The sequence below is a fragment of the Pseudonaja textilis genome, chromosome 5 (genome assembly GCF_049901715.1).
Source record: "Pseudonaja textilis isolate UNSWEBS1 chromosome 5, rPseTex1.2, whole genome shotgun sequence".
Classification (NCBI taxonomy): Eukaryota; Metazoa; Chordata; class Lepidosauria; order Squamata; family Elapidae; genus Pseudonaja; species Pseudonaja textilis.
The window spans coordinates 65,484,852-65,508,788 of NC_141994.1; the positions used below are offsets into that span (position 1 = coordinate 65,484,852).

The 23,937-nt window shown below is 41.7% G+C and overlaps 1 protein-coding gene across 3 annotated transcripts in view; it reads left to right on the forward strand.

Moving 5' to 3' along the window:
* The window catches only part of PDE3A (phosphodiesterase 3A), a 265,055-nt gene that overhangs the window by 123,866 nt on the left and 117,252 nt on the right, over nt 1-23,937 (forward strand). The gene's annotated exons all lie outside the window — the stretch shown is intronic.

The window sequence follows — 23,937 nt, forward strand, 5'->3', positions numbered from 1 at the left end:
CTTCCTTCCTTCCTTCCTTCCTTCCTTCCTTCCTTCCTTCCTTCCTTCCTTCCTTCCTTCCTTCCATCCTTCCATCGATCCATCTCTCTTCTCTTCTCTTCTCTTCTCTTCTCTTCTCTTCTCTTCTCTTCTCTTCTCTTCTCTTCTCTTCTCTTCTCTTCCTCCAGAATAAATGTCCTAATCCATGCTATTAGCTCCATGGCACTGAGCCACATTTTTTTTTTTTTTCAAATGTGAGCTGCTGTTCACTCCAAGAGTAAGCATGAAGAAAGCATATTTAATTTTTAGATCTCTGCAAGCAGCCACTGGAATAGAAAAGCTACATCTGCAATTTGGCATATTTCATCATTTGGGGAGCAGTATTCTTTAAAAGAAAGTGACAGAATTGTAATTTTGGGTTACTTTAATTACTGGGTGCATGATTGAACGGTTTCGCAAAAAAGACAAACCTTGTGAGACCTGCAGTATTTAATGTTTCTTCACTGAGCAGCTTCTGGATATGCAATTACTGGCAAGCTTTTTGTATTTTTTTTCATTATTAAATGCAAAAAATCTCTCTCTCTCTCTCTCTCTCTCTGTCCCTCCCTCCCTTTCTTTCTTTTAAGGGTACTGCTACTGAAAAATATAGCTTTGCGAAAGTGATCTGCTTTAGTGGGAAAAGTTCCAAGCTGCCTGCACATCTTGCTCTCTCGGAGAAAGCTACATGACTTGTTTCGTTTGTATTTTACTTTTGTTTGTTCTTGGATATATTTGTGGTGGTAGCAGCTTGGCCAAGTATGGGCACGCCGGGCACTAATATCCTCAAGCAGAGAAAAAGTTGGGCATTGATCATGCTGTCTAGTTATCCGTTTACATGAGCCGTACAGGGTAGCTATTTTCACTCTCATGCCCGTTGAACTCTCGCACTGACTCTCACACTGGCTGAATTCAAGACCCAGTCATTTTTGGAATTAGGAGAATTGTCAGCCAGTAGATCTGGCTACACCTGCTTAAGGCACCATATTTTTCAGTATATAAGACGCACTTCCCCTTCCCCCCAAAAGTGGATTGAAATGTCTGTGCATCTTATACAGTGAACGTTGTCGAATCCCCACCCACCCACTGGCCCCATGATTCGTCCTCTGCCTACCAGCAATTTGCCTCCTTGCAGCAAACAGCCTGGCCAGCTTTTTCACAGCCTGATTAGCACAAGGAGCTGATTGTCAGTTGGATCGGCCTCCCAACAATCAGCGGTTCAGGTCGCAGGGATTGCCATCGCCTATTGCTACCTCCGCACACCCCATTTTTGGCTTCTGCATCCCATTTTTGGCCTCCCTGCACCCTGTTTTTGGCCTGTTCCAGGCATCAGGGATCAGAACGGGTGGAAAATGAGGCATGCAGAGGTGGCAATAGGCTACGGCAATCCCTGGATTGCTGAAACATGGAAATGGAAATAAAATTGCCGCTCTGACTTAGTCCTCATAGCAATAGAAGTAACACTTAAACTTATATACCACTTTCCAGTGCTTTACAGCCCTCTCTAAGTGGTTTACAGAGTCAGCATCTTGCCCCCAACAATCTGGGTCCTCATTTTACCCACCTCGGAAGGACGGAAGCCTGGTGAGATTCGAACTGCCAAATTGCAGACAGTTGGCAGAAGTAGCCTGCAGTATTGCATTCTAACCACTGCACCACCGCAGCTCTACAGTGTCAGGTTTTGTGTCAGGCCGCCTGAAAAATAAAATTCTTCCTAGAATCATGCATTGGTAAACATTGCTGTAAGAACTGGATGAATGTAATGCAAATAAGCTCTTAGCCCCATGATGGCGAACCTATGGCATGCGTGCCACAGGTGGCACGTAGAGCCATTTGTGCCGGCACATGAGCTGCAGGCAAACTTACCTCACTGGGCATGTGCACATCTTACAGCTGATTTTCGGCCAGTTTGAGGCCTTTTTTGGCCTCCCAAAGGCTTGAGGAAGGCTTCTTCAGGCTTTGCAGGATGAAAACTAGTCCCATTTCATCACTTCCTGTTTCTCCAAAAATACCGGAAGTGACAAAATGGGGATAGTTTTGGGCCTACAAAGCCTGCAGAAGCCTTCCTCAAGCCTTTGGGAGGCCGAAAAAGGCCTCAAACTGGCCAAATATCAGCTATGAGGTGCAGTGTAAGTAAAGGTGAGATGGGGTTGGGTGGGGATTACGTGTGATGCATAGGGGGCATGAGGGGCACACGTTGCCTTCTGGGTGCTGGTATGCACCCAAAAAAGTTAGCCACCACTGTCTTAGTCCTTGAACTAAGGAAGCATGTACTAAGAAGAAGAAAACTCCAGGATTTCTAGTGTGTTTTGCCTTTCTCAAAGTGAGTTGATTAGCCTGCCAGATATTTAGGCTTGGCTGGAATGAGACCCCAGGCCTTTGAAAGGGGGATCATGAGATATAGGTACAGAGACAGGGATATATTTTTGCTCTTTATTTTTAAAGATATAGATGGCAAAGGTGCCTTCATAATATTGTCAGTGCATGGTTTATGTGGAATTCTGTGAATCATAATCTTGGATCTGGGGCAAGGTCACCAACCTTCTCAGTGGCTTCTGTGGTATCATTTCAAGCATGCCCATGTGTAACTGGCATCTTCAGCATGGCATTGCTGGCACGCCTTTCTTCAACTTTTTAACTCATGGAAGTCATCCTGGCAGCAAGATGACCAGCTTACTGGTCACGAAGGACAAGGCCACCTCTTGGAGACTACCATCTTGAAACCAGATTGAAGAGAACCAGCAGAAGAGTATTTTCCGTGGGAAAAATCACTCACGCCTTCTGCTATGTGAAGCTGGGTGAAACTTTGTGAAAGAAGAGCTAAGGAAAGTCAGATACATTGTAGTGAATAGAGGGACTGCCCCTGAGGGACAGGAGGAAGAACTGCTACCAAAGTAATGATAAGATAAAAGGGGTTTGAGCCCAGGCTAAGAATGTAACCTTAATAGATTTCTGTGACACTTCCCTCCCAAATTCACATGAAGATAAAGGGAGGGCGGGGAAAGGAACATTCTGATGTACACAATTCTGTTACTATAGCTTTAACCCAAAGATGTTTTTTCAGGAGGCAACTGGACTTTCTTGTTTTTTCTTTGAAGACGTTTCTCTTCTCATCCAAGAAGCTTCTTTATCTCTGACAGAATAGTGGGGAATGGAAGGCTCTAAACGGATGCAAATGACCAGCTGTCTGCAAGGAATATAAATCCTTCCATTTCCCACTATCCTCTCAAGAGCTGATGAGAAGCGAAACGACTTCAAAGAAAAAAACAGAAAGTCCAGTTTCGGACAACCATGAGCTGGATGACTGAGAATCTCTACAGACTTTTCACTATAGCTTTATATTACTCATCTACATGGAATTGGTTTCCTACCCTGATCTACCTTGAAGTGCTGATACATCTTCAGTTGGCTGGCTGTAGGATTGTCTCTCCCATTCAGCCACGAGGTCCTACGTCTGTGGCCATTTTTTCCTTTGGCTTCTGGAGAGGAGCCACAGAGGAGCCCAGCAGCCACAGTTTTCTTTTTTGCTCCACTAAGACTGTTGATCTCCTGGAAGATGTATCGTGATGCTACTACTAGTAATATTCCCATTGGCAATAATATTCCTGGCAGCATAAAAGCTTCTAAGTAAAATATGGCTGGAATGCAGCAAGTAGACAATTTCTACTTTCTGCCTTCATCAGCTTTAGCGCTGATGCTCTCCATCCAGCACAGAGATATGTCCAGAAATTACTTTGCTGAGAGGCAAGGATAGGTACATCTTGAGGAAAAAGTGGGGAGCTTCAGAGAAGGGGGAAAATCCCTTTCCCTATTCCTCTATGATGATGATGCTTCTGCAGCAGCAGAAGACAACCTAGCTGTTGTATGAAGGACATATTTTTGTTGGTTCATATTCAAAGTGGGGGGAAAAGACTGCTGAAAGCAGTGTTTTTCCTCTTTGTCCCTCATCTTGAGAATGGGAAGAAAACCCTTAATCAAAAGAAGTGCCCTTATTTTGGCTTCATTTTTTTTTCCTGAGGAGAGAGTACATGTTCCACCAAGCAATTGTGAACAGTTGATTGAAGGATCAAAATCAGAACTCCTCTCTGACCAAACTGCAGGCCAGAAATCCTTATTGACTTTAAATGAAACCTAGCATCCAGGGCCAGATGGATTGCATCCTAGAGTACTTGAAAGATGTTAATGATCTGGCTGAACTTCTGTTCTTTATTTTTGAAAAAAAAACCAGCAACTGGGTGAAGTCCCAAATCACTGGAGGAAGTTGTTATCTGCAGAGGAGGAAGGGAAAGTTTGGCAACTACTGCCTGATGAGATTGTAAATCAGATTGTAAGTAGATTGATATGTAGGTATTGTGCAAAAAGGTAGTGATTGTTAGAGGTGTTTATTATTATTATTATTATTATTATTATTATTATTATTATTATTATTATTATTATTATTAATATTATTATTAATATTATTATTATTAATATTATTAATGTTGTTGTTGTTGTTATTATTGTTATTAGCACATGGTATTGTTACAGTAACCAGCAGACCTCAATGCAATTCCAGAGTGACAGTTTGGATTTCTAAGGTACCAGCCCTATTGTAGGACATGTTTGCATACTTTCCATGGTGCACCACAGGAGGCTGAGTTGGCTTCACACCAGAGAGAAAAACTTCCTGCAGCATCACCCAAGTCCTCCTCTCTTCCCTGCCACCAGGAAGGTTCTGAACCATCGGGAATCTGACTGCCTGCACAGGGTACCAAATTGTCTCCCAACCGAAGTGAGACCTGTCTTTCTACTCACATAGAACATGCTTTCAAACTGCAAAGTGGGCAGAAGCTGAGGCCAGAGATGGGAACTTACCCTGCCACGTGGTGCTAAGACTCAAACTGCCAGAGCAGAGATCATCTCCAGCATGATTAAGCCACTGAGCCACTGTGCCTTTTATTGCTAGAGGCTAAAATGGATTTGTCAAGAAAATGTCTTCTTAGGTTACAGAAACATGATTTCTTTCTTTTCTCTTTTGAATTTGGTAACTATAGTAGTAGATAATGGGAATATACTTAGCTGCAGTGGGACAGTGGTTAGAGTGCAGTACTGCAAGATAACTTCTGGGGACTACTGGCTGCCTGCAATTTGGCAGTTCAAATCTCACCAGGCTCAAGGTTGACTCAGCCTTCCATCCTTCTGAAGTCGGTAAAATGAGGACCCAGATTGTTGGGGGCAATAGGCTGACTCTGCAAACCACTTAGAGAGGGCTGGAAAGGCCTGTGAAGCGGTATATAAGTCTCAGTGCTATTGCTATATTATAGACTAGGGGTCCCTGGCCACGGCCCACTACTGGGCCACGGCCCATTCAGAACCGGGCTACAGAAGTGGTGGGTGAGCACACACGTATGTGCAGCTCCATGTACGCAGCTCTATTTGTGTAAGCAGTGGGTGCCCATGCCTGCTGCTTGCACAAACGGAGCTGTGTGAATGCTCTCTCACTGCTCACATGAAACCATCCCTTGTCCCCCTCTCTCCCCCAGTCTGCCAAGCTGGAAAGGTTGGCGATTGCCATTATAGACAGACTATCTCAGTGCATTCTCATTAGAAAGCTACTTCAAAGCGCAGGGGCAGATGGTATGTGAATTAAGAGAACCCACAGCTAAATGAAAACTGTACGCAAAGAAGGCTCGTGAAATGGGAAGGAAGTATCCAATGAAGTGTCGCAGGCCACACTTTGCCCCTCAGTGTCCTTGGGTGCTGCCTAGCTCTTCTGGAAGTAGATGCTGTTTCAAAGACTCCTTTACGGTTGTAAGTCGAGAACTACCTGTACATGAATATCCAGATACACAGAATTATAGAGTTGGAAGGGACCTTGGAGATCTTCTAGTCCAACCCCCTGCTCAAGCAGGAGACCCTATACCATTTCAGACAAGTGGCTGTCCAGCCTCTTCTTAAAAACCCTCCAGGGATGGAGCACCCACAACGGATTCATGGTTTAACTGTCAGGAAATTGCTCCTTATTTCTAAGTTGGATCTCTCTTTGATTAGTTTCCATCCATTGCTGCTTGTTCTGCCTTCGGGTGCTTTTTTAGAACATGCTTGTCCTACTGGAAAGCCAACTTTCAAACAAATAAAATAAAACAATAAATAAAAGTGAGACTTTGCACATCATGTGTTTCCTGGGTACAAAAAATGAATTCTAAACCAAAAGCCACCAACAAGTGTCCTGAAATAAGACATTCCTCGAGAAGTTCACACAGCTCTTGGCTCGTGAGAGCAGCTGAGTGGAATCGTAATTCACACTTGCGTTTCTTTTTCCTTGCTCTGTCCTTGTTGGCCTGGAAATGTCTTTAGAAAGCTCCAAGAGAAACAGATTCTTCCTCCAGCACGGCTTACTTTGCTTCCCTTGGCCTCTTTCTGAGAGAGTTTGCTTTGCAATGTGGTAGCGAAAGAGGAAAAGAACATGGAAGGGTAACCTGAAAAAGAGAGAGAGAGAGAGAGTGTTCTACTTTACCAATTCAGTTTTTGAGATCAGGAAAAGGTTATAAAGCAATAATTTGGTGACCAGTCTTGTTCATTGCAAAATAGAGATGTACCAAATGTTCTAAGTTCAGGATACTCTTGAGTTCAAAATAGCTGTTTTGGGAATTTTTACGCTGGAACAAAACTACTTTTTTTTTCAGTCTTTTTTCAAGTTTACTCTGTCACAAGGAATGCTGGAAACTTGAAATAACCTTTTTCTGGAATTGAAAAATAGGTGATATTCTAGTGCAGGCTAAGCAGACCTGCAACTCAATTTTGAGAAAAATTCATAAAGAGGATAATATATCTAAAATCCTACAGCAAACCAGGAAGAGGTATCCATTTGCTTCTGATTTCAAATTTCCATTGTTCTCTTGGTTAAATGTTTTGTTTCACAGAAAGGCAGCCAATTTGAAAATGCCCTAGCAAAACCACCTCTGCCATATCATATAGGCCCCTATTTTGGAAGATCTCGGATATAATTCCTGGAAGAATTACCTTGGCTTTGTCAAGTGGTGTGGGCCTATGGTTATGTCTGCCACGATGCTCTCTGCTTTGTTTACTTCATATTTTCCTTGGCTGATACAGGCACAGCACACTTCAGAATTGCATGAAAACTTACATGTAAAGAGCAAATGGAAGTTCAGATCCTGCCTAGGTAAACTATATATCATAATATTGACCGTTAATGTGCATCCATGTAATGAAATGCGAAGACAGATGGTTGGATTGCTTTGAGTAGGTAGATCCTTCACCACTTGATTTGATGCTTTTTCTTATAACTAATTACAACAAGGTTTTTGGAGAGGGATCTACCTACCATTTCTTGCTGGTATTCCCACATGACTGTATGACGGTAACCTTGCTGCTTGTATCCTAACCATTTTTATTGACTGTTTCCTTGTATGATTTGATTGCTTATAGTACCCTATGACTATTATTTAGTGTTGTACTTTATGATTCTTGACTCTTGATGAATGTATCTTACTTTTATGTACACTGAGAGCATTTGCACCAAGATAAATTCCTTGTGTGTCCAATCACACTTGGCCAATAAATTATTCTATTCTATTCTATTCTATTCTATTCTATTCTATTCTATTCTATTCTATTCTATTCTATTCTATTCCATTCTATTCCATTCCATTCCATTCCATTCCATTCCATTCCATCTGTTCCTATTTCTGTTCTGTTCTGTTCCATTCTGTCATTTTTCAGTGCCCTAGTCTGGAGACAGGTGTTTAGGGGTTTGCCCTGAATGCTATCTGGGGGATTGATGGGACTTAGAGACTGTTCCGGACTAGCAGGCTTGAAAGCCTGCAACTCGGATTGGCCTGCTGACAGCGGATCGTGATTGGTCACCTCAGGCTGATCCGATTGGCTAGTAAACGGGCTGCCGCGTTTGGTCTAACCAAGCGCGGCAAACTCAAATCACCGTCACTGGCTGCCTAGCCGCAGCCAGCCCTATATAAGGGGCTGCTGCGGCTGGGATATTTCGCTCAGGTCTGAAGTCACTAATAAAGAGCTGTTGTTGGTATCTGAGTCTTGTCTCCGTCCTTGGACCCATCCTCACAGATCTAACAGAGACGACCACATCTTCACATAGCCAAAGCAGAGACGGTTGGAGTAGAAGACAAATGGAACCTCCTGAGGGGGTCTTCTTGAATTGCATTGCGTGCACACTGAGGCTTACAGGGGAGATTTCTTCTCTGTTGCTCCTGTAATAAGACCTGAAGCGGTTTGACCTGAAGAAACTTAATTGCAGTTATGCTGAGGCAATGCTATTTGCTTGCTCTAGTGGGGCAGGGAGAGAAACCACAGTGATCAAGGAAGTGCGTAAATGCAAACAGAGGTGAGGCCCCACCTCCCAAACATGTGTGTTTGACAGATATGACAGTGTCTTGCAAGGTCATGCGGTTTTAAAGTTCTTTAAAAGATATCACTCGTGAACAGTGTAGAAAAAAAAGCACATATACTCACACACACCAAAAACCTTCCATCTCTCTCTCTCTCTCTCTCTCTCTCTCACACACACACACACACACCCCACCCCCTGGTGGCCTCTGCTATTAACTGGCAAAGTGATAAAGCCATGTTGGTAGCATTGGGGTTGGAAGGGCATAAATCACAGAATCATAGGAAAATTGTGGAGATTCCCTAATCGGCTGTCTGGTTTTGTCACACAATTGAAAGTTCTGTTTGCGTCAAAACTGTAGGAATTACGAGAGGGAACCTAATCCTTAAATAAGCAAGTTTGGAACCTATTTTAAGGGGTGTCCTTTGCCTTTTCTTGTTTTAAATGGAAAGAGGAGTAAATTGCTTTCTCGTCAAGTGATCCGGTAAGGCCTGTTGGCATTGTTTGAAAAAATACAGCAAGTTTTCAGTTCCTTAATTCTAACTAGGAGTTGATTTTCTTTTTATTTCTTTTCTGAGCAATGAGGATTCTTGTAATGTGACAATAACTCAGCCTTGTCAAGTCTATTCTGTGGACTTGCCAGGGATATGAATCATTTTCAAACGGAGTAGAATTTATTTGTTTACGGTCTCAGGCCAATAAAACAAAAACACAGAACTTAAAATGTAGAAATACCAGTAAAACGCAGATAGGATTCATAAGAGGATGGTATGTCTGTCATTGCTTTCTCATCAAACCATCTGTATCTTATCTGTATCTTCCCTTTACAAGAAAGCACTTGTTAATCTGTTAGATGTGAAAAATTACTAGGGATCCTTTCTTTTCCTTTCCCTTTCCCTTTCCATCCCATCTCATCCCAAGCTAGCATCTTCCTAAACAATTTTGCTAATTAGGAATTGTGGGTAGTTCTGTATTTAAATTTTTATTAGTTTATCAAAATAGAAAATACAAGAAAAAAATGAAAGTAAAAGGAACGTAAGGGAGGAAAAAGGGAAGGGAAAAACTTGTAGGGTAAAGTAAAGAGGGGGAAAAAAAAGAAAAACATTGACTTCTGACTCATTTTAATGCAGTCGAATAAGGTAATAACATAATGGGTATTGGAATCCAACACATCTTGGAAGATATCAAGTTCACCAATACTTGCTATAACTGTTGCTATTGGGACTAGATTAGCACAGTGAATTTATCTTCATGCTTTTTGTTCGTTTTGACAAGTGTCTGAGATGAAGCTGAAGCAGTTTTTTAAATGAAAATATTGGATGTGTTTAGCATGCACTGGAAGTTCCTTCCCTGTCATGAAACTTCTACACCCCATATCACTTGCAACACTCTTGAAAATTTAAAACAGTTCATCCCTTTCAATAATTTAAACAATACGGTCAAAAGACAAACAGAGGTAGAGGCAAGCATTTTAAACTGAGGCTGATTTTCAACCGTGTTATTGTAATGTAGGTTCTGATGAGTCACTATGAAATGTTTGCCTCTACCTCTGTTTGTCTTTTGACTGTATTGTTTAAACCAGAGGACTCCAAGCTTGGCAACTTTTAAGACTTGTGGGCTTCAACTTCAGCATAGCTGGCTGGAGAATTCTGGGAGTTGAAGTCCACAAGTCTCAAAGTGGCTGAGTTTGGAGACAGACCCTTGGCTTAAACTCTTGAAAATGTAGGGAAGGAAAATTATAGATACAAATGATTACTGAAATCCATTCTCTGTGGGGAACAGCATACTCCTTTAACATGAGTTGATCACCAAAGGGAAGTTCAGCATTTGAGTCCTTCCAAATTGGTTCTGTCTGTCTTATGTATTTGTTTTGCTTTGCTTTGACTGTAGTTTCATGTGGTTTGTGTTCTCAGTAGCTCAGATAGGGCCGCACGTACCAAAGTTCCTCAAAACCCATGTGTGTCCTCCCAGCTGTAGTTTTTTTTTCCAGTTGTTCCTAGCCACAAAACAGCACCAGCCCTTTTTGGAGTGGCTTGGCCTATAAAGCAACTTGAGAGCTTCTGAGATTTCTTGCACAAGGAGCGGTGTGAGTTTGCTTTGGAGAGGCTGTGACAGGGCCATGACCCCATTGGATCCCACGCCTTCTGGGAGGCCATGTGATGAGAGACGGCTGCCTCTGCTGCACCCTGTTATCATCCTCACGTGAAAGCATTTTGAGCTGCAGGAAAGCCGTTTCATAAACTTTCTGGAGGGGGAACAGCTTCTGTCCTGGGTGGAGATTTCAGGAACGGGTGAGCAACCTGGGGCTGACTGTTGATTCCAAAGTCTCAGCTTTAGTAGTAGGATTTTTTTTTTTTTTAAAAAAAAAGATAATTCTTTGAATCAGAAACAAAACAATTGAGGGAAGCCAACATGCGGACAATCAAACTACCAGTTTCTGCTATCTCATCTGGTCTAAGAATGTTACTGAGTCCTGCAGAACCTCATGGGGTATTTTTGGAAAATAAACATTGTCTAAATTCATTTTCTAAGAAGAGCAACAAAGATGATGAGGGGCTGGAGGGTAAAGCATAGGATGAACAGTTGCAGGAACTGGCTATGTCTAATCTAATGAAGAGGAGGAGTAGGGGTGACATGACAGCAGCCTTCCAGTGTTTGAGTAACTGTCACAAAGAAGAGGGAGTTGGCCTATTCTCCAAGGCACCTGATGGAATCTTATCAAAGAGAGATCTAACCTAGCATTAAAGAGAAATTTCCTGACAGTGAATTAATCAGTGGAATGGTTTGCCTCCAGAAGTTGTCGATGCTCCATCACTGGAGGTTTTTAAAGAAGAGATTGGGCAGCTATTTGTCCTGAATGGCATAGGCAGGGGTGCAATTCAACCGGTGTAACAACCAGTCCAGTGAGGGCATGGTTTGCCTGAACCGGTCTGAACCAGTAGAATCCCACTCCTGGGCACAGGGTCTCCTGCTTGAGCAGGGTGGGTGGGTTTCGAAGACCTCCGAAATCCCTTCCAACTCTGTTATTCTGTATTTGGTGAGTTCTAGCCTGGTTTCAGAATGTCTCATCTGCTCAGAAGAAAGGACAGGAGGTATGTGGGACACAGCATTCAGATGATGAGGCTAGAAAGAGTGGCGGAGGACAGCCTCACCATTTTGCTATCTGATAAATGCATGCCTGGGAGGGCTGACGTCTATGCCTAGTGGGCATTCTCATGAGAGAATCCACCAGAAGCTCAGAACTCCTCAGTGGGCCTAGAACTTGCAAAAGTAGTTGCTTACTTGTCTGTTTGTTCATTTCTATTTTGTGTTCCTAGACCACCCATCTCCCCCAAGGAGGCAGGTTGTCTCTCCTTAAGGCAGGTGTGTGGGTATGATGATCATCAGAGCTGCTTTGCACCTTTCTACACCTGGGAAGAATCTTACGTTGACTTGGTAGCACAAGACTTGGTAGCATGCTGTCCTTTGGAGATTAATTTTAGCTTATGTGGTTCAGTAAAAAACAACAACAATGATTTCCTGCAGCTTTGTCCTGGGCCTTTGATGAAGTTGCTTCCAATTTCAGCCTTCCCATTCTCTTTTCCTTGTCTTGTAGTCTGAACTGCTTGAGGGTTACTATTTCCTGTGCTTGAACGTTCTCCCCAAGAGGAAGAGGAAGAGCCAATAAATGTGGGCATCTCCCATACCTTCTAAGGCTTCTGCTGTAGCTGCAACCCTGCAGAGGCTCAGGAAAAACAGCGTAGTATTTCTCTTGCCTTTTCCTTCACTATTCCCCGTGATTTCCAACACATCTGGGAACCATTTGGGACACAGCCATTGTAATGAGTGTCCTATTCTCTCACTTCCAGAAGTCATTAGGTTGGCTAATCTAGCAAAAAGGGATATAATTCTGCTTAGCAATAACGTTTTATTTCCCCCCTGTAGAGTTGTAATTGCAGGAATGTTCCAATCTCGGATGGCAAACCTCAGATAAAGAATGTTTCCAACAAATACAACTCAGGTAAACAAAGTCACTAATCTAAAGGAGGATTAGAGAGAGGAAGTAAACATATGTTAGACTTTAACTAGAGATAATTAATTGTATGGATTACTGTGCTAAACAGTAACGAAAGTTAAGCAGTAACCAAAGTTAACCAGTGATGGAGGATAACTAAAAATGTGTATAAATGCAAGACTAGGCTCCAATAAAGATCATCATGATTCAGTTGTTCATGATCAAACCGCTCGACTGCTTCATCATTACAACCCCACCCTTGTAATTTACAGCTGCATTTCTAAAAACCCAAACATCAATTTTTTATGCTACCTGTAGTTGAGAAGATTCCTGTGCATAGGTACTTACTTCAGCAACCGAGTGATCAATGTCTGGAATACTCCGCCTGACTCTGTGGTTTCTTCCCCAAACCCCAAAAACTTTAACCTTATATTGTCTACTATTGACCTCACCCCTTTCCCAAGAGGTCTGTAGGGGGCATGCATAAGCGCACCAACGTGCCTACCATCCCTGTCCTATTGTTTCTTTTATTTTTCTTATATGTACTCATTTCATGTATTCATAACTATGTATATCCTTATACCTATTATCTTGTAAGCGATTGATAAATCAAAATAAATAAGTAAAAAATAAATAAATAGGTATAAGTAGGACTAAATCAGTTAATTTGAACTTTGTGTATTATCCTAGTCTTTTGCCCATGATATTACCTATCCATTTTACTGTCACAAGCTAACATGGTTCTTCCTCCCTATGTCTTAACTATATTTTGGCAGGGGTGGTGGTAGATTAGGTAGATGATAATAGTTGGTTGTCATTATGTGTTTCTGTGATTTTCAACAGACGACAAACTCAGGCTCTACACAAGGAAATGGAATTTGTACCCACCCAAATGCGATTGGATCACCAATCCCATTGTGCCCAGCAGTTAGCCACGCTGACTTTCAGATGATGAAATTTGTGTCTGGCATCCCCTAGTAGAAATAGGGTCTCTTCTCAAAAGCATACATCAATCATGCATAACTGATCTTTCTTTGGAAGAGTTAACCATCTCCAGTTGAGTCATAGCAACACATTTCTGAACCATCTTGTTTTTGGAGAATGTCAAAAGTAATCCCAACAGAAATTACCTTGCAAAGTATTGCACATCAACTATACAGGTGAAACTCAAACAATTAGAATATCGTGCAAAAGTTCAGTTATTTCAGTAATGCAACTTAAAAAGGTGAACCTAATATATGAGATAGACTCATTACATGCAAAGCAAGATAGTTCAAGCTGTGATGTGTCATAATTGAGATGATGATGGCTTACAGCTCATGCAAACCCCAAATCCACAATCTCAGAAAATTAGAATATTGTGAAAAGGTTCAATATTCTAGGCTCAAAGTGTCCCACTCTAATCAGCTAATTAAGCCATAACACCTGCAAAGGGTTCTTGAGCCTTTAAATGTTCTCTCAGTCTGGTTCAGTAGAAATCACAATCATGGGACAGACTGCTGACCTGACAGTTGTGCAGAAAATCATCATTGACACCCTCCATAAGGAGGGAAAGCCTCAAAAGGTAATTGCAAAAGAAGTTGGATGTTCCCAAAGTGCTGTATCAAAGCACATTGATAGAAAGTTATGTGGAAGGGAAAGGTGTGGAAGAAAAAGGTGCACAAGCAGCAGGGATGACCGCAGTCTGGAGAGGATTGTCAGGAAAAGGCCATTCAAAAGTGTTGGGGACTTCCACAAGGAGTGGACTGAGGCTGGAGTCAGAGCATCAAGAGCCACCACACACAGACGGATCCTGGACATGGGCTTCAAATGTCATATTCCTCTTGTCAAGCCACTCCTGAACAACAAACAACGTCAGAAGCGTCTTACCTGGGCTAAAGAAAAACAGAACTGGTCTGTTGCTCAGTGGTCCAAAGTCCTCTTTTCTGATGAGAGCAACTTTTGCATCTCATTTGGAAACCAAGGACCCAGAGTCTGGAGGAAGAATGGAGAGGCACACACTGCAAGATGCTTGAAGTCCAGTGTGAAGTTTCCACAGTCTGTATTGATTTGGGGAGCCATGTAATCTGCTGGTGTTGGTCCACTGTGCTTCATTAAGTCAATGCAACCGTCTACCAGGAGATTTTGGAGCACTTCATGCTTCCTTCCACAGATGAGCTTTATGGGGATGTTGACTTCATTTTCCAGCAGGACTTGACACCTGCCCAAACTGCCAAAAGCACCAAAACCTGGTTCAATGACCGTGAGATTACTGTGCTTGATTGGCAGCAAACTCGCCTGACCTGAACCCCATAGACAATCTATGAGGCATTGCCAAGAGAAAGATGAGACATGAGACTGAACAATGCAGAAGGGCTGAAGGCTGCTATTGAAGCATCCTGGTCTTCCATAACACCTCAGCAGTGCCACAGGCTGATAGCTTCCATGCCATGGCACATTGAGGCAGTAATTGCTGCAAAAGGGGCCCAAACCAAGTAATGAGTACATATGCATGTTTATACTTTTCAGAGGTCCGATATTGTTCTATGTACAATCCTTGTTTTATTGATTTCATGTAATATTCTAATTTTCTGAGATTGTGGATTTGGTGTTTTCATGAGCTGTAAGCCATAATCATCGCAATTATGACACATCACGGCTTGAACTATCTTGCTCTGCATGTAATGAGTCTATCTCATACATTAGTTTCACCTTTTAAGTTGCATTACAGAAATAAATGAACTTTTGCACGATATTCTAATTTTTCGAGTTTCACCTGTAGATGCTAGCTCAGCAAAAGTGTTGTGTGCAATGTCCCCTTTGATTTTGCAAGTGGATGAGTTTCCAGGATACACACACACACTGCGCTTGACAAGGACAAAATTCATAAACGAAATTGCTTGAAGTTCAGAACTTTTGCAAAATACTCATATGGGCTGTAATAAAAGGGGAACGGAGCATGCCCAAATGACAGGACGCTTGGCAAAGATTTGACAGGTTGTATTTTCTGAACTCAAGTCCTGTTGTTCATTAATGTGGTCTACCTTAAGGCTATGACATTCTGCCCATAATAACTGGAGAAGTTCTTCCTCCCTCCCTAAAATTAAGAAGTAAATGCCTTTTCTGCATATTATGTACCATATTATATACATTAGGGAAAGATGTGCAGAGTGTAGATTACTGCCTGTTTTAGTAAATTTTAAAAAAAAGAGAATCTAGTGCGATACAGAAATTTGGGGGAAAAACAGATTGATGAAGAAATTCTTGAAAAACAGATATGGAGCTGTAGACAGAAAACAGGGTGTGGGGAAAATTCCTATTTCGTGTACTGTATATGTTTACAAATTTCTGCCCTTCTGCAGAAATAGAAAAAAAAATAAAAGGCTGCTTTGTATATATTTCATTTCTCCTAAAGCGTGTTAAGACATACGTACTTTTTCTCCCTGTGAATAAGCGAGTTGAGTTTATCTCAAGATAAACAGTGTCTCCTCTTCATTTGGACGTGTGTGGATATTAAAATTAAAATTATTAAATGGAAGATTTAAGAGAAAACATTCATCCTGTACAAATGTCGCAATAGAAAGATATTTGAAAAACTGCGTAATTGACCAGCACAAAATTAAAACAATTAGAAAAATAAATAAATAAAAAGATATCTCTGAGCTAGCAGTTTAAAAAGGCAAGTTTATTTAGAGTGTAATTGTGTAAGGATAACAGGATGACAGAGTTGGAAGGGAGCTTGGAAGTCTTCTAGTCCGTGGGTCACCAGCCTTTTGGACCTCAGGGACCATCAAACTCATAATTTTAAATACCGCAGACCACTAAGATGAATTTTGACTGACGGTGGCTTGCTGACGTTTTTCCAGGGTCTCTGCAGAAAGAAGCAGAGACCCTGGAAAAATATCCAAAAAAATTCCCCACCCCATTTTCCTACCGATCGAACATTCTTTATTTGGGATCACAGGATACCATCCCCAGCTCTGTTCTCGGGGGGGAGAGAGAGACTGACTTTTGGTTTCATGCAGGAAAGCAGCAGAAGCAACAAAGTCTTTCTTTCTCTCCCCCAAACTCTGTCAGAAATGAGTCTTTGTGAGATTTGTCACACCGGCACAACCTCTTGGAGCAGGATGCCTTGTAGGGTCCCAAAGAATCATTTCTAGTGGAGTTTGGGGGAGAGAAAGAAAGACTTTTGCTGCTTTCCTTGCATGCAGCCAAAAGCAGAAGAAGAAAGAAGCGGAAAGAAGCAGCCCGGTGGCCAGGCGAGTTCCCCCCCTCCGCCCTTTCCCCCCTCCCCTCACCACCTCATGTTGTTCGCAGTGCAAGCGATACAAGCCGTGTGTTCCCGCAGGCCATTTGGGCAGCACAGCCTTGTGTTCCCGTGCAGTCTGGATTAATTGTTTGGGGGGGTGCTTGGGGGGGGGGCATTTCTCCGCGGACCACCAAAATTTTCTCACAGACCACCAGTGATGCCTGGCCCACTGGTTGGCGAGCACCGATTTAGTCTAACGTCCTGGCTCAGGCAAGAAACGCTATACTAATTAAGACAAGTGGTTATCCAGTCTCTTCTGAAAAGCCTCTAAAATAAATGATGGAGCACCCACAACTTCTGAAGGCACTGGTTAATTTTTCTAATTGTCAGGAAATTTCTCCTTAATTTTAGGTTGCTTATTTCCTTGATTAGTTTCCATCCATTGCTTGTTGTCCTACCCTCAGGTGCTTTGGGGAATAGCTTGATTCCCTCTTCTTGTGGCAGCCCCTGGGATATTGGAACCCTGCTATCATGTCACCCTTAGTCCTTCTTTTCATTAAACTATGGACATGATGGGAAAGTTAGATGCTCTGTTTCTTAACACCTATTGAAATAGTTAATATCTATTTCCCTGATCTCTTGCATTTTCCTCAAATCTCCATAGAAAAGCTCTGCTTTTCTTTCCAATTTCTTAATTGTTATATGTTTGGCAGCTTGAGTTTGAGATCAAAATGTGTAAGCTCCATGGAGCAATGCCTTTTGTTACGCGCACTGTTTTCTAAAGTCCAGGATTACCCTGGGAGAAATTAACAGTGCTTTCTCTGTTCCTTTGCTGCAGCTGAGAAGCATTTGGAACAATCCTATTTATTTATTTACTTCCTTGTGTGTTTTATTTATTTCTTCTGCTGTCGCTCTCAGGGCGACATAGAGTGAAGGCACCGCAGAAATAAATACAGAGGCTTAATAAAACCACGGTCAAATTAAAATGGGCCATCAAGGCAGCACTTAACTTAAAAACATCACCAGGTGGCCGAACCTCTGAAAGTGAAAAATTGATGGTAAAATAAAAATGGGTTGTTGGTTTTTTTGGCACCGTAAAGAGAGCATAGAAGGCATTAGTGACTGTTTTAGGGAGGATAACAGCCTAAGCAAGTAGACCAGACTGGAAACACAATCCAAACAGCTAATTTTACTTTATTGTGAAGTTACATTAACAGAATCCTGCAAATCTTGAGGCTACATTCTCTTCCCATCTCCTTTACTCCTGAAAAATTTAGGAGTCTCTTCTGAGCTTTTTGCCCTATCCTTTATTCAGCTGTGGACTATATTTATTTTTTGTTTTAAATATGGTTTTACATTGTGTAAGCTGCCTCGAGTCGCCATGGGCAAATAGGCGGCAATATAAAATAAATAAATAAGTAAGTAAGTAAACAAACAAACAAACAAATAAATATGCTGTCTCTTATCCAACCATTTCCTAGGCAACGTGTCTCAGGGTCATTCTGACATACCATTACAGAGAATGTTCTGTAGCTGGGAGAGGCCACCACAGAGAACTTTCTGGCTTGCTTGGGATATGAGGGCTTTGGAACAAAATTTCTGAGGATGATCTCAGGGCTTGTAAGCTTATAAGCTGTTTTTATTTATTGATTTGATTTGATTTGTCAGTTGCTTACAAGATAATAGGTATAAGTATAAACATAGTTATGAATACATGGATACATATAAGAAAAATAAAATAAACAATAGGACAGGGACGATAGGCACATTGGTGCACTTATGCATGCCCCCTACAGACCTCTTAGGAAAGAGGTGAGGTCAATAGTTAGATAGTCTATGGTTAAAGTTTTTGGGTTTGGGGAAGAAACCACAGAGTCAGGTAGAGTATTCCAGACCTTGACCATTCTGTTGTTGAAGTCGTATTTCCTGAAATCAAGTTTGATGTGGTTTACCTTGAGTTTGTATCTATTGTGTGCTCTTGTGTTGTTATGGTTGAAGTGCTTTCAGTGTCGGGATTGCAAGCTAGTCCTAAGTAGAACTTTTCTTAGGTCATAGCTTAGTGCTCATTTATGCAGAAGAAAATGCCACTGTTGTGTTCAAAAGGCAGTATTTCCAATTGCCTTCCTATTAGTTAGCAAGTTCTGTTAGTCATTAATTCTTTTGACTTGAATTCAGAACACTTATCTGTCTAGTTCAGGATTTTTCATACGCTGCAATTTCAAGAAGAAATCTTTATTAGGCCTATCTGAAGATGGCAGTGGTTAGTCCTTGATTTTTGGCATGTATAAGGCAAATGGTCTTGTTTACCAATGCAGAAAGAATTATCTATTTATTTCTAACCTTCATCCCAGGTATAAGAGCTGACATATATGGTTCTTTCTTCACTTCTTGTCTTGTCCTCATAGCAACCATAGGAGGTCAGTCAAGGTCGAGAAGAGATGATTGGCATGACCAAGCTTCACAACTAAGAATGGATTGTAGTTCTAGCTAAATGCCATCCAATAGGGTTTAAGCTCCTGACAACTGGCTGGGGAATTCTGGGAATTGAAGTCCACACATCTTATAGTTACCAAGTTAGAGAAACACTAGCCTAAAGGAACAGTGTAAGATTTGGCTCGAGACCTTTTGATGGTACTTCCTACAGTTTAGGCTATTCTTAAGTAATCATTTCCATTAGAGTGATATTTAATTCAGTGGGCTCCAGCCTGTAGTAAAATAGCTCATTTTCTTCTTCTTTCTCTTCTCCTTCCATTTGCCTAAATGACCCAGTCCAAACACAATGCTCTGTGGAATTACCAGTCAGCCATCTTGATTTTAGCTTTATAGAGCAGAATTAATTAGAATGTTTTAGAAACAGGAGTTTCCTGTTGAAATGGCAGCTGCTTTTCATTGAAATGGTAGACTAGATCTGATGTAGGAAGCAACCCGACTAAGCCCGAGGGAGGAGTCAAACATGTCATCAATCTCGAGTCCCTTTGCACCCAACAAGAGATTTAAGTCCAACCTACCTTAAATCCTATTTACCACCAATTTGCTTTTACCATTAGTTCAGATTATTGTAGAGAACTTCAGCTTGTAGTAAATCTATATATTCATTTGAACTGCTTGGGTTTCCTGATTTCCATGCTTGATATCTGATTTATTATAGTCAACAGAGGGGTGAAATCAGTGGTGGGATTAAAAGTTTTTTACTACTGATTCTGTGGGCATGGCACAGCTGGGTGGGCATGGCTTGGCGGGTGTGGCAGAGGGAGGTTACAGCACAGTTCCCATTCCCCTCCCCCTTCCTGGGAAGGTTACTGCAAAATCCCATTCCCTCCCCACCCCACTAACCTGCTTTTCAGCTCCATTATCCTGGGCAGGGCAACCAAAGAAGACCCAGCCGATCACCTGAGACTCGGGAGGCAGAGAATAGATGGGGGCGGGGCCAGTCAGAGGTGGTATTTGCCGGTTCTCCGAACTACTCAAAATTTCCACTACCGGTTCTCCAGAACTGGTCAGAGCCTTCTGAATACCACCTCTGGGTGAAAGCTTCCCCAGCCTGGTGCCCTCCTTGTTTCTCAGACTGCATGGCCATTAGCTAGGCACACTGGCAAGAAATTATCTGAAGCAGGGGGTCTCCAACCTTGGCAATTTAAAAACCTGTAAGCTTCAACTCCCAGAATTCTCCAGCTGGTTATCTGGGGAATTCTGGGAGTTGAAGTCCACAAGACTTAAAAAGTTTGTTTGGAACTGAAAGAAGGTCCACCTCTCCCCACTCAACACCCCCTAATTTTTTCCTAGCACCGAGCCCCAAATCCCTTCCTTCTTTTGCACAACCAACCAAGTTAGTAGAAGATTGCCCCCCACCCCACACCTGTACCCCCCCCACCTCCAGTATGGGCTGACAGCATTTAGTGGTTAATTCTGAGAACACATCTTTGAATGCAACGTGCTTTTCCATCCTCATAATCTTTTAATTTTTCTTTCCTCCCTTTCGCTTCTCCCTCCTTCCCCCTTCACTTTCTTCCCCCTCTTCTCCTATTAAGCGATGCATCTTGGCTTAGTTCAGTTCCTTGTCTGTTGGAACCGTGACGTCAGCGTCTCTCCCTGTGAGTGACCCTTGTGGCAACCTGCAAAACATTATAGACTCTGAATAAGAACTTTCTTATTAGATCTGCAGCTGGCTGGTTGCAGACATATGGCAGCGGGGAAGTTCTGGAAGAAAAGCTTCGATTGACAAAGAACCCAGTCTCTTACACCCTGGTTTATTCTGGCGCTTCTTTCTGTTTATATTATGCCTTGCCAAGGGCATGCCTTTTTCATAGTCTTTTTTTTCTTCTTCTCTCCTGCTCCCCATATATGCATATGTGTTTGCGTGTGCAAACACATGCCCAAGATAGGTGTTTAACTTCTGAAAGTTAATCAGAAATGTTTATCAGCCTTTCTTACATTTGAGAAGACAAGGGGCATTTTATCAGGGTGCTTGAAAGGGATTTACTCAAATTCCTGGTTGAAAATGTGCCTAGTGGCTTAAAAAAAAATATTTTTTTTCCGTATGAGGATAAAACACGTACCTCACCAGAAAAAAAAAAAAAGTAGTGTTTGATCTAACAGCTGCGATCACAAAACACACTAAGCCCTACTGTGATTGGTTTGCCTTAGTTCAGAGTGTGAACTGAGGCACTGTGGCTTATAAAATGGCTTATGGTTTAAAGTGCTGTGTGAATGCAGTCAACTGTGCCTGATTCTATAAACGTGATTAGAACATTAAATGAACACAGCACCAGAACATTTTTTTTTGCTTCTGATGGGATGATTCTACTAAGGAAAGACAGCACAGAGTTTTACTTTAGGCAGATTTTGTGAAAAGCTCTGAATCTTTTGTCATTATGGAGGTTTGTTCATTTGTTAAATTTCCATACACACAAATGCATATATACCTAAGTTTTCAGCACCAAATTCTTAACAGTATTGGGTGAGAAGAAAAATAACGTGGCTAACAACATACATTAAGCTTTAATATTTTCTGCTGAGTTCAAGTAAATTGGAAGTCTTTATGTGAAGGCTAACCTTAAAAAGCTAGACTTGGACTATCTTACACAAGGGTCTTCAAACTTGGCAAGTTTAAGACTTGTGGGCTTCAACTCCCAGAATTCCCGAGCTAACATGACTGGAGGAAGAATTCTGGGAGTTGAAGTCCACGAGTCTTAAAGCTGTCAAGTTTGAACAACCCTGATCTTAGAATGGGTCTCCAAACTTGGGAACTTCAAGATTTGTGGACTTCATCTCCCAACATGGCTGGCTGAGGAATTCTGGGAGTTAAGGTCCACAAGTTTGCAGACCCTGTCTTAGAAGCCAAAACATTAGAAAATGGTCCACATCAACATATTGTTTTAAAGAGATCAATATACAAAATTCAGAGTAAGGAGCCTATTATCTCCAGGGAGAATGTCTGTGGTTTGATTAATTCTTATTGGCACTACTTTCAAGACAAGAATGGACACAGGATCAGGATCATGTTCCGATATCTCAGGGGTTGCCACAAAGAAGAGGGAGTCAACCTATTCTCCAAAGAAGGTAGGACAAGAAGCAATGGGTGGAAACAAATCAAGGAGAGAAGCAACCTAGAACTAAGGAGAAATTCCATGACAGTTAGAACGATTAACCAATGGAATAATTTGCCTTATTGTGAATTCTCCAACACTGAAAGTTTTTGAAAAGAGATTGTGTCAGTATTCCAGCAAACCTCCACTCCAACTAATAACTCCGAGACAGACATCTTCTCAAAAGTTTATTTCAGATAGCATCTGGCACAACTGGGGGAATCCTGAATCTGAAAGTTCCGGGCTTCCTTGCAATAAGTAAAAACTACAAATCCACCCTCTGCACCCATCATTGTATCACATGCCCCAATCACCATCCGTCCCAACTTAAGACTTCCCCTCACTTATGCGCAAAATGACATGACCTTGAATTAGAAAAAGAATGTTATTATGTCTCACTACACACACTCCAAGAAATTCCTCCCTCCCACTTTCCCAGGCTCAAAATGTGGCAGCGTGGGAGCATCTGGTCTCAATATGGCTTCCAAAGCTGACATATTGGAGTGCCATGTGTCTGGAATGGTATAGAGTTTCCTGCCTGAGCAGGGAGTTGGACTAGAAGACCTCTAAGGTCCCTTCCAACTCTGTTATTCTATTCTGTTCTCTATCTTATCTTATCCTCTCCTTTCTTATCCTATTCGTATAAGGATTGACCAGCTTGCAGATGTTTATTACGAACAGCAATAAAATTCCCAAGTCTGCAAGTCCCCTCACCATGCAAAAGATAAAGGGAAAGAAAGGGGAGAAGGAAAAACTGAATTCGGGTACTGCTTCTTATCTACAACATTCTTACAGGACCGGTTGGGATGGAGACAGTCCAGAAAGAGAAGCCAAAATTCGCTAGGCATTCGCCAAAAATTCGCTAGACTTTTGCTTAGTTACAGCCAACTGGAATGAATGCCCAGTAGACAATGTTACACTTTGTTCTGCAGAATACATCAATTTTGAAATCTCTCTCTGTGTGTGTTGTGTGAGTAATCCAAGTAGAAGATTAGGAAAAGAATAACTTTCTACTAGTAAGAAGAGTTGGACTGTAAACTCAGTGACCAAGGAGAGATGTCGGTCTTTTGTCTGGATATGTTCAAGTTGAGGGTTGAGAGCTACCAGTTGGGGATGCTCTAACTCAGTGGGTAACTTTAAGACTTGTGAACTTCAACTCCAAGAATTCCCCACTGTGGCTGTGGAATTCTGGGAGTTGAAGTCCACAGGTCGTAAAGTTGTCATGGTTGGACACCTCTGCTCTAACTTTAAACTTTATAAAGGGCTGGATTTTATAATCTAATTTTATAGCCCTTCAGACTCTTCAATTTTATAAACTACTTTGTCTTTCAGCTTTGTAATACGCAGAGGCATAGTGCAAAGTGCCAGAAAAACGACTCCATCACCTTTATCTTCCACTGTAGGAATTAGTGTGTCTTTCCATTTTGTGTGCATATACAATTCTTCCTGCTGTCAGTGTGTGTGTATGTGTGTGTGTATATATCTCTATATCTCTCTATATCTCTATATTATCTATCTATCTATCTATCTATCGATCGATCTATCTATCTATCTATCTATCATCTATCTATCTATCTAAAATAACAAAGTTCCAAGTTTTCCATCATGTTCTTTATCTATCAAACCTAAAAGGAAAACTTCTGGTTTCAGTTTTATATTTATTTTACAAATCTTCGGAATTAAAGTAGAAATCTGATCCTGGTAACTCTTTGCTTTATCACAAGTAAGTGAGGTGATAAAAAAGGCTCTTTTTTGC